At 38.8% G+C, this 12,032-nt stretch overlaps 1 protein-coding gene across 1 annotated transcript in view; it reads left to right on the top strand.

Annotated features, from left to right (window-relative positions):
• Positions 1–12,032, top strand: part of LOC126262614 (putative phosphatidate phosphatase) — a 132,869-nt gene that overhangs the window by 102,881 nt on the left and 17,956 nt on the right. The gene's annotated exons all lie outside the window — the stretch shown is intronic.

The raw sequence follows: 12,032 nt of genomic DNA, 5'->3' as shown, positions 1-12,032 counted from the left end.
ATTATTTACTGTGTGCCAGAATTTTCCACACTATATTTATTTTCTACTTTGTCTTTGTATTTTACAAGAAATGAGACTTCTAGTCAGTAGCTAGCTCTTGTAGTACTTCTACATCTACATCTAAATGGATACTCTGCAAATCACATTTAAGTGCCTGGCAGAGGGTTCAATGAACCACCTTTACAATTCTCTATTATTCCAATTTCGTATAGCACACAGAAAGAACGAACACCTATATCTTTCCGTGTGAGCTCTGATATCCCTTGTAGGAAAATGCTCACATCTATTATAGTTGACATTTCTGTGAGGCACATCATCTAATGAGGTGTTTTTTCCACAATTCTGGAAAGTATTACATGATTATCAGCCAAAGAAATTATATTTTTGTGTAATATCCAGTCATATACAAAAATGATGTGAGAATTCATAATTATTGGTATGATACTTATCTGAGGCACACACCTAATCCAAGCATCCCCACAGAATTGTACAAGGGCAGCACTGTCTTCGATTACATTTTATTGAACTATGTAAGAAAGGTTCTTCATCTTCATCTACATCTATACTCTGCAAACCACTGTGAGATGTATGGCAGAGGATATGTCCATTGTACCAGTTGTTAGGGTTTCTTCCCGTTCCATTCACATATGGAGCAGGGGAAGAATGAGTGTTTGAATCCTTCTGTGCATGAGTGATACATAGGGGCTTGTAGTATATTGCTAGAGTCATCATTTAAAGTCCGTTCTTGAAACTTTGGTAATAGACTTTCTTGGGATCATTTATGTCTATCTTAAAGAGTCTTCCAGTTCAGTACCTTCAATGTCTCTGTGACATTCTACCATGGATCAAACAAACTTGGGACCATTCGTGGTGCTCGTCTCTGTATATGTTCAATATCTCCATTTAGTCTTATTTGGCTTGGGCCCCACCCACTTGAGCTATATTCTAGAAACAGTGACATTAGTGATATTTAAACAATCTCCTTTGTAGACTGATTGCATTTCCCAAGTATTCTACCAATAAATTGAAGTCTACCATCTGCATTACCCACAACTGAGCCTGTGTGATCGTCAGGATGAAACTGGGGGAAAATAAAGATGGAAAAGACTTCCTGTTATCTAGTGATAATATAATGACAACACACAGATGACAACAGTAAAGTTAGCTGTAAGTGTAGATGTTGCCTTAAGCCAAGGCACCTGGAAAAGGGTAGGGTGAAGCCAAGGCACCTGGAAAGGGCTAGAGTAAGTAGCATTATTATAAGGTTATTCAAGAAAGTTATTGTAAAGTCAAGCAAATGAGAACAGAGTAGAAAGAAATGCCAGCAAGAATATGTTGGCAACACTGATACTGTAAAGATCCGTAAAACTTTTGAGGGCTGCTAATTTTTGATGTTAGTGATTAAAAAGCTGCTGTAGAAGTGACAGTTAATTATAAGTTTAATTTTGTGCATCTGTAGCTGTTGTGTTAACATATGCAAGTAATTGAGATTCAGGTAGTGAACAGATTCATCTTGAAAGATACAAGCTAATGTCATACATAAGTTAGAACCAATAAGGAGAAAGTCCCACACCTTTCAAGTTAATGTATATTGTGTTGTTGCATGCAGGAAACACACAATCTTGTAATGCTGACAGTGTACAGACCACTAGCAGGAAGTATCTTAAGATTCATACTGCAGCTAGAAACAGTTTTAATAAGGTCAGAAAAACAACAAAAGGAAAAGGATATATTACTACTGACCATATATAGAAGGCATTGCATCGCAGACAGGCACAGTGAAAAAGACTGCTAAAATATTAAGCTGAAGCTACTGAAGACAGTGGATAAGTGCACATGAGTTGCGCTTGTCTGAATGTGTGTGTGATTTCTATTTTGGAAGGAGGACTTTGCCTGAAAACTGAATATTTTAGCAGTCTTTTTTTCATCATGCCTGTTTGTGACTCAACGGCTCCTCTATGTGGTGAGTAGCAGTCTATCCTTTCCATATCGTTATTGTTCCAAACAGAACTTACCATTGCTTTTGATAAGGTTTGGTAAGCCAATGTTTGTGGACAATTAAAAGCTGATTTTCGGCCAGATAGTATTGACAGAGATCATCTAGAATTGTTGTTGTTGTTGTTGTTGTTGTTGTTGTTGCTCAGCTTGGGGCATTTCCATTGTAAAATTCTCCATGAGGATTGAAGGACAAAGTGCAAGTGTCAAATCTGCTTTTAGACCCACCAACCTGTAGTTATTTAGCTGTAAAACTAATAGACAGTGGTCAAATTTTAATAAAATATTCTGACCGGTTAGGTACAGATCATAGAAGAAAAGCATTGTATTGCTGAATCATAAACTGTGATTTGATTGTAGTGTTTGAATAGAAATTACAGGAAGACAGCGTTAACAGAAAATTGAACTCTTTCTCAAACATATTCCTACAGCACTTTGAGTCTTGTTTCCTCCTAAAACAAGTAAGTGCAAAATTGAACAAAACAAAGGATAACTCCCGGGATTAAAGTATCTTGTTCTTGGAAGAGAGAGCTCTTTATACTTCAGAACACAAGCAATAATTAAGTTTGAAACTCCCATTACCACCAGTATGATATAATTGTCCACTTTGTCATTCAAAAGGCAAAATTTGTGTACTGTGCTAAAAAAAATAAAACACTTGCGATGTTCTATCTTCTAGAAATGTGTATAAGTTTATTTAGACTGAGTGCTGTTATCTTCAAGTCAGAACATTTGTACCAATAAAATATATTTCTACATTGACCATGTTGGTGCTCTTTTATCGACTTTGCCACCATAGGAGTTGAATCTTGTGCTGAAAACGTGTAAACTGTAACATGTTTTCAACTTTGTACTAAATATTAGAAATCGTCTTCTTACACACTTATGTTAGGTCTTCTGATTCAGTTATTTAATTTAGAACATTGCTTGTACAATTAGTGTTCATACTTTCAACTTGACATTAAATGAGTGAGCTCCGATATGAATGAATAGAACGATTTGACACATAACTCATTGTTATTTGCTCACCGTGGTGTTGCCCACATTGTCATGGCACTCTCTTTTCTCAGTGGCATGCCCCACCTCTCCAAGTCAGGATGTTGAAGCAAGAAATAAATTCAGAATCCAACAGGTACAACAAGTTGTGATAATCTTGCAATTTGCCATCCCAAATTGAAGATGTGCAAGGTCCATCCATATCAGTTCACCAGCATAAACAATGATAAAATCTCTAAAAAGTTTTGATTCCAAACTGTGTAACTAATTAATAATTTCAAGAATCACAATCATCATTCATCAACTAGGTAGCCATTGAGCAGCACAGCATAGTACACAAGTGATGTATTACACCACACACTACAAGAATGAGTCAAAAACTATGTAGAACTTTTCAAAAATATGAAACAAATTAAACTAGTCCCTCAATTAAAACTGAGCCCCCACCAAATAGTTCTCACAGTAATGGCAACATTTTCAAATAATTGACCACCAGATTCAATGATTACTTCCTCACAATGGCTGCAAACACTGTGCCTAAATAAACAACCAAATACATATGCATTAGATTTACTTGTGCAGGTACTGCATGCATCACCAACAGACACTGGTTTCAAAAATATAAACGCTTAAAAGGTTACAAAAATTCATCAGGCCACTAAAGAGTAGTAATTTTGATGGCTATGTTTGTGTTTCTAGCAGAATATTAAAATCTTGTGCCTATTTAAGAGGATTATCCATAAGCTATCTTTGTAGTCAGTCCATGACTCAGTGCATTTTTCCTGGCAGAAGTAAATATGCTGTAGTAACACACATCTACAAAACTGGAGATAAGCAAACCATTTGTATTTACAGACTAATCGCTTCTTCCAATCTTTGAGAAAGTTGCTCCAGCTGTTGCCTGCTAAACGTCTCCACAGCAGCAAGTTACATCTTTAGCTTTTCCTGTGTTTTCCTAGGACCATATTTCGTAAATTTTATGTCTTTTTCTGTTTAAAAGGTTTCATCTCTTACTTTTGACTGTAAGTGTAAATTCAGATAGTCTGTAGCGCAGTTTTCATGTCTTTTGAACAGCCAGCTACACAGTTCATTATGGCATCAGCATCCGTTGGTGACCTATCAAGAGAGTAGCAAGTTGCATATTTAGGTTTCTGTCTGCTTTTATAATTTCCTTCTTCAGTTTGTCTTGCTAGGATGTGTGCAGGCTGTGTGCAGATGTAGGAAGAACTGGTTGCAGTTCACAAACAGTTGCTATGATCAGAATGCCTTCAGGTTGCTGCCTCAGGGTGTAGCCATAGCGGAGAATCTGGTGTGTTGCATTGGACACCACAGATGTTTCTTGTCTCACCCACAGGCTCTGCTACTGAGACACCTCCTAGTGCACCTGACATGTTGGATCTGCCCTCAGACCAGCGTGAGTGGTGGGTGGTAACGCATTTGCTGTCGCTCGAGATGTAGGGGCAATTTGGAGGCTGGCTGCCAGGCCTCGCCTGTTCACCCTGTGAGTGAACAGGGAATGTCCAAGCAGGCACACATGGGGAGGGTTTGCTTGTTATTGGGAGCTCCAATGTTTGGCGCTTTATGACAGTCTTCGGAAGACACTGTTCAGGGCTGGCAAGATAGTGTGCACTCAGTACATCTGCTGACTTGCCTCATCCAAGATATTTATTTATTTATTTATTGTTCCGTGGGACCACATTAAGGAGAAGTCTCCATGGTCATGGAACGAGTCAATACATGAAATTATAACACGATTGTAGAAACAGATAAAATGAAATATAAGAAACATATTCGGGCGACAAGTCATTAGTTTAAATAAAGAAAATCAATAATGTAACACTGGAATTTGCTTAATTTTTTAGCTCTTCCAGGAGCTCCTCGACAGAATAGAAGGAGTGAGCCATGAGGAAACCCTTCAGTTTCGACTTAAAAGTGTTTGGGCTACTGCTAAGATTTTTGAGTTCTTGTGGTAGCTTATTGAAAATGGATGCAGCAGAATACTGCACTCCTTTCTGCACAAGAGTCAAGGAAGTGCATTCCACATGCAGATTTGATTTCTGCCTAGTATTAACTGAGTGAAAGCTGCTAACTCTTGGGAATAAGCTAATATTGCTAACAACAAACGACATTAAAGAAAATACATACTGTGAGGGCAATGTCAAAATTCCCAGACTATTGAATAGGGGTTGACAAGAGGTTTTTGAACTTACACCACACATAGCTCGAACAGCCCGTTTTTGAGCCAGAAATACCCTTTTTGAATCAGTAGAATTACCCCAAAAAATAATAACATATGACATAAGCGTATGAAAATATGCGAAGTAGACTACTTTTCGTGTTGAAATGTCACTTATTTCAGATACTGTTCTAATGGTAAATAAAGCGGCATTTAGTTTTTGAACAAGATCCTGAACATGGGCTTTCCACAACAGCTTACTATCTATCCGTACGCCTAGAAACTTGAACTGTTCCGTCTCGCTTATAACATGCCCATTCTGTCTGATTAAAATATCAGTTCTTGTTGAATTGTGAGTTAGAAACTGTAAAAACTGAGTCTTACTGTGATTTAGCATCAAATTATTTTCCACAAGCCACGAACTTATTTCATGAACTACATTATTTGATAATGTTTCAATATTACACACAAGATCCTTCACTACCAAGCTGGTGTCATCAGCAAACAGAAATATTTTTTTTGAATCACCGGTAATACTAGAAGGCATATCATTTATATAAATAAGAAACAGCAGTGGCCCCAGCACCGACCCTTGGGGAACGCCCCATTTAACAGTGCCCCATTGGGACTGAACATCATTACCACTCTCAATATTGCGGAGGATTACCTTCTGCTTTCTGTTCTTAAAGTAGGAGGCGAACCAATTGTAAGCTACTCCCCTTACTCCATAATGTTCCAACTTCTGCAGTAATATTTTGTGGTCAACACAGTCAAAAGCCTTCGTTAAATCAAAGAAAACACCTAACGTTCGCAACTTTTTATTTAATCCGTCCAAAACCTCACAGAGAAAAGAGACTATAGCATTTTCAGTTGTTAAGCCATTTCTAAAACCAAACTGTACATTTGACAGCAAATTATGTGAATTTAAATGCTGCAGTAACCTTGTATATACAACCCTCTCAATAACTTTAGCAAACACCGATGGCATAGAAATGGGTCTATAATTGTGAACATTATCCCTGTCTCCCTTTTTATAAAGTGGCTTCACTACCGAGTACTTTAATCGGTCAGGAAACCGACCACTCCTAAGGGAAAAGTTACAGATATGGCTAAGTACTGGGCTAACATACATGGAACAATACTTCAGTATTCTGCTAGATACCGCATCATATCCATGAGAGTTCTTGGTCTTTAGTGATTTAATTATTAACTCAATCTCCCTCTTGTCAGTATCATGGAGGAGCACTTCAGGTAACAGTTTCGGAACACTTTTTTCTAAGAGCGCTATATGATTCCCTGTTGGGACTAGGTTTCTATTTAGTTCACCTGCTATATTCAGAAAGTGATTATTAAATACTGTACATATATGCGACTTATCAGTAACATGGACATCCCCACTACGCACTGATTCTATATTCTCGACCTGTCTCTGCAGACCAGCCACTTCCTTTACGACTGACCATATGGTTTTAATTTTATCCTGAGACTTAGCTATTCTGTCTGCATACCACATACTTTTTGCTTTCCTAATAACTTTTTTAAGCACCTTACAATACTGTTTGTAATGGGCTGCTGCATTTAGATTTTGACTGTTTCTAACGTTTTGATATAATTGCCACTTTGTTCTTCAAGATATTTTTATCCCTTTAGTCAGCCACCCAGGCTGCCTGTTTGTGCTAGTACCCTGTTTTGAACGTTCTAACGGGAAGCAACTTTCAAAGAGCACGAGAAAAGTCTTGAGGAAAGCATTATATTTATCGTCTACTGTATCAGCACTATAAACATCTTGCCACTCTTGTTCCTTGATAAGGTTTACAAAAGTCTGTACAGCAACTGGATCAGCTTTCCTAAAAAGTTGGTAACTATATTTAACATGTGTTGCAGCACAAAAATCTTTTAGACTTAAAATTTGTGCATCATGATCTGAAAGGCCATTCACCTTTTTGCTAACAGAATGCCCTTCTAGTAATGACGAATGAACAAAAATATTGTCTATGGTTGTTCTACTGTTCCCTTGCACTCTCGTTGGAAAGAATACGGTTTGCATAAGATTATATGAATTAAGGAGGTCTACCAGCAACCTTTTCCTTGCACAATCACTTATACAATTAATATTGAAGTCACCACATATAACTAACTTTTTGTATTTCCTATAAAGTGAACCAAGAACCTCCTCTAGCTTTAGCAAAAATGTTGTGAAATCGGAGTCTGGGGATCTATAAATAACAACAGTAAGAAGTTTAGCTCCACTAAATTTAACCACACCTGCCACTCTTGTTCCTTGATAAGGTTTGCAAAAGTCTGTACAGCAACTGGATCAGCTTTCCTAAAAAGTTGGTAACTATATTTAACATGTGTTGCAGCACAAAAATCTTTTAGACTTAAAATTTGTGCATCATGATCTGAAAGGCCATTCACCTTTTTGCTAACAGAATGCCCTTCTAGTAATGACGAATGAACAAAAATATTGTCTATGGTTGTTCTACTGTTCCCTTGCACTCTTGTTGGAAAGAATACGGTTTGCATAAGATTATATGAATTAAGGAGGTCTACCAGCAACCTTTTCCTTGCACAATCACTTATACAATTAATATTGAAGTCACCACATATAACTAACTTTTTGTATTTCCTATAAAGTGAACCAAGAACCTCCTCTAGCTTTAGCAAAAATGTTGTGAAATCGGAGTCTGGGGATCTATAAATAACAACAGTAAGAAGTTTAGCTCCACTAAATTTAACCACACCTGCACAACATTCAAACACCTTTTCAGTGCAGTACTTTGAAACATCAATTGACTCAAATGGGATACCGTTTTTCACATACATGGCTACTCCCCCACACCGTAAAGAGCTCCTAGAAAAGCTGCCAGCCAACCTGTATCCTGGTAAAGGAAGCCTCTGAATTATCTCCTTATTTAAGAAGTGTTCAGATATACCAATAATTTCAGAGTCAACATCTATAAGCAGTTCACTAACTTTATCTCTAATACCTTGTATATTTTGAAACAGTTCCACGAAATGCACATTCATGTTGCCAGTCTGAGTGGCTATCTTTTCCAGGTCACCATCTATGTCATACTCCCCATCCTTATCAATACTATTACCAGCCCCACCCACAATCACTACCTGATCCTCTTTAGTAAAATCCCTACATAACCCCCCTATGTTAAAAGTCACCTGAGCCAATCCTGCATTAGGCTTCACAATGCTGGTGACCTTGTACTCACTCCCCAAAACTTCCTGCAACTGCTGGCCTACACCTCTACCATGAGAACTACCTAACAGCAGAACCTTCTTCTTTCTCTTAGACTTTGCAACTGTCCTAGCCACCGTAACTGCTGAGGTCTGCTGCATACTTCCTACATCTACAGCTCAGCTACTAGAGATTCCTCTCCTCTAGACTCTGACAGTTGGTCATATCTATTACAAACACCAATAGTAAAAGTATCTGAAAATCTCCTTCTCCTAGCAGATCTCTTGCCAACAGCCAGCTCCCATTCCCCAACCCCCTTCTCCCTCCTCATCCTATCTAGCTCCTCCTGTGCGTTTTTCAACTGCACCTGAAGGGCACAGATCTTACGCTCCTGCTCCTCTATCAACTTACTCTTGCTGCATAACCTGCAGTTCCAGGAGAGGATCTCACCAGAATGCCCACTGGCTTCCCCACTGCACTCCCCCCAGTGAAAATACTTCGAACAAGTCTCACACCGCAATCCACTACTCACGAACCTACGGCAAAGCCCGCACTTCTCACTCATGGTAAAATTTTACAGTTATTGAAACAAGAAAACAACTTTATCTAAGTTCCGCTACTACAACAAGAAGATGTTAAAAACTGACTACAATAATCACAAACTTGCTCTATACTACAGTAACTACTATTATTGACAGTATTAATCAACAACAAATGAGAATATAACAAAATACTAACACAGAAAGAAAATCAAACGTCATAACGAAACTGAAAGCAGTTCGCAAAAATTTCTTCTGAAGTTATTTCACCAGAAAACACCACGAACACCGGTTGAAGACTACTAAAGTTCCTAAATAAACTACTATACACAAACAATTAATTAGTACTTAGCTTTTGATGCGCCGCTACAGCTGCAACTGACCGTCTTTCCAGCTGCTATCGAGCAAAGGGGCCAGTCATCTGCAAATTGTGGCTCACAACGGCACCAACAGTACATTGGTTCTGAGGTCATCCTCAGTATGTACAGGCACCTGGAGGAGGTGGTGAAAGCTGTTATCCTCATGCTTGGAGTGCAAGCATAGCCCACAATTTGCAGCACTGTTGATCGGGGTCCTTTGGTTTGGAGCCGAGTGGAGGGCCTCACCCAAAAGCTTTGTTGACTCTATGACAGTCTTGGGTGCATATTTTTGGACATGCATTATCGGGTGGAGTATTTTAGGACTGTCCATGATAGGTCAGGTGTGCACTACACAAAGGAAGCAGCTTCTTGGGTAGTAGAGTACTTGTGGAGTGCACATGGGTGTTTTTTAGGCAAGGCAGTAGTCTTGAGGTACCTGATCAACACTCACTAGTCGATACGCAGATACTGAAATCAGACTGCATTTGGAGTAAAGGTGCTTTGACTGTCAAAATTTTATCAGTAAATTGCCAAATTATTCGTAACAAAGTTTCCAAATTTACTGCCATCCAGGAAAGTTCTCATGCTCAAATTATTCTTGGGACCAAGAGCTGGCTGAAACCTAAAGTGGAAAGCTCTGAGATGTTTAGTGAATCGTGGAACATATATTAGAAAGACAAGTTTGAGGTCATAGGAAGGGGAGTGTTCATTGCAGCTGACAAAAATATTGTCTCTATTGAGGTCAAAGCTGAGTGTGACAGTGAAGTTATCTGGCCACATATAAAAAGTGTAGCTGAAACAAAGTGAATTGTTGGATTATTACCATCCACCTGATTCCACTGTGACAGTTCTAGAATCATTCAAAGAAAGTCTATGGTAAGTAACATGTAAATATGCAGATCATGCAATTCTAGTTGGAGGCGACTGTAACCTATCAAATATAGACTGAGACATCTATAGACTCACTGCAGGGGTACAGACATAGTCTTATGAAGTACTTTTGAAAACATGTTTTCCAAAAACAGTCTTGAGCAGTTCAGTTGCCATCTAGTTCAGTTGCCCACACCCAATGGAAATATCTTAGACCTTGTAGCTACAAATAGGCCAGACCTTATTGATGGTGTCAGTATAGGGAGACAGATTAGTGATCACGATCTTATCATAGTGACTACGGTTGTTGTTGTTGTTGTGGTCTTCAGTCCTGAGACTGGTTTGATGCAGCTCTCCATGCTACTCTATCCTGTGCAAGCTTCTTCATCTCCCAGTACCTACTGCAGCCTACATCCTTCTGAATCTGCTTAGTGTATTCATCTCTTGGTCTCCCTCTACGATTTTTACCCTCCACGCAGCCCTCCAATACTACATTGGTGATCCCTCGATGTCTCAGAACATGTCCTACCAACTGATCCCTTCTTCTAGTCAAGTTGTACCACAAGCTCCTCTTCTCCCCAATTCTATTGAATACCTCCTCATTAGTTATGTGATCTACCCATCTAATCTTCAGCATTCTTCTGTAGCACCACATTTTATAAGCTTCTATTCTCTTCCTGTCTAAACTATTTATCGTCCACGTTTCACTTCCATACATGGCTACACTCCATACAAATACATTCAGAAACAACTTCCTGACATTTAAATCTATACTCGATGTTAACAAATTTTTCTTCTTCAGAAACACTTTCCTTGCCATAGCCATTCTACATTTTATATCCTCTCTACTTCGACCATCATCAGTTATTTTGCTCCCCAAATAGCAAAACTCCTTTACTACTTCAAGTGTCACATTTCCTAATCTTATTCCCTCAGCATCGCCCAACTTAATTCAACTACATTCCATTATCCTCGTTTTGCTTTTGTTGATGTTCATATTATATCCTCCTTTCAAGACACTGTCCATTCAGTTCAGCTGCTCTTCCAAGTCCTTTGCTCTCTCTGACAGAATTACAATGTCATCGGCGAACCTAAACATTTTTACTTCTTCTCCATGAATTTTAATACCTACTCCGAATTTTTCTTTTGTTTCCTTTACTGCTTGCTCAATATACAGATTGAATAACATCGGGGAGAGGCTACAACCCTGTCCCACTCCCTTCCCAACCACTGCTTCCCTTTCATGCCCCTCGACTCTTATAACTGCCATCTGGTTTCTGTACAAATTGTAAATAGCCTTTCGCTCCCTGTATTTTACCCCTGCCACCTTTAGAATGTGAAAGAGAGTATTCCAGTCAACATTGTCAAAAGCTTTCTCTAAGTCTACAAATGCTAGAAACGTAGGTTTGCCTTTTCTTAATCTTTCTTCTAAGATAAGTCGTAAGGTTAGTATTGCCTCACGTGTTCCAACATTTCTACAGAATCCAAACTGATCTCTCCCAAGGTCCGCTTCTACCAGTTTTTCCATTCGTCTGTAAAGAATTCGCGTTAGTATTTTGCAGCTGTGACTTATTAAACTGATAGTTCGGTAATTTTCACATCTGTCAACACCTACTTTCTTTGGGATTGGAATTATTATATTCTTCTTGAAGTCTGAGGGTATTTCAGCTGTCTCATACATCTTGCTCACCAGATGGTAGAGTTTTGTCAGGACTGGCTCTCCCAAGGCCGTCAGTAGTTCTAATGGAATGTTGTCTACTCCCGGGGCCTTGTTTCGACTCAGGTCTTTCAGTGCTCTGTCAAACTCTTCACGCAGTATCGTATCTCCCATTTCATCTTCATCTACATCCTCTTCCATTTCCATAATATTGTCCTCAAGTACATCGCCCTTGTATAGACCCTCT

The sequence above is a fragment of the Schistocerca nitens genome, chromosome 6 (assembly GCF_023898315.1).
Source record: "Schistocerca nitens isolate TAMUIC-IGC-003100 chromosome 6, iqSchNite1.1, whole genome shotgun sequence".
NCBI lineage: Eukaryota > Metazoa > Arthropoda > Insecta > Orthoptera > Acrididae > Schistocerca > Schistocerca nitens.
The sequence above is the reverse complement of the archived record's forward strand: the minus strand, read 5'-3'. Positions and strand labels throughout refer to the sequence as shown.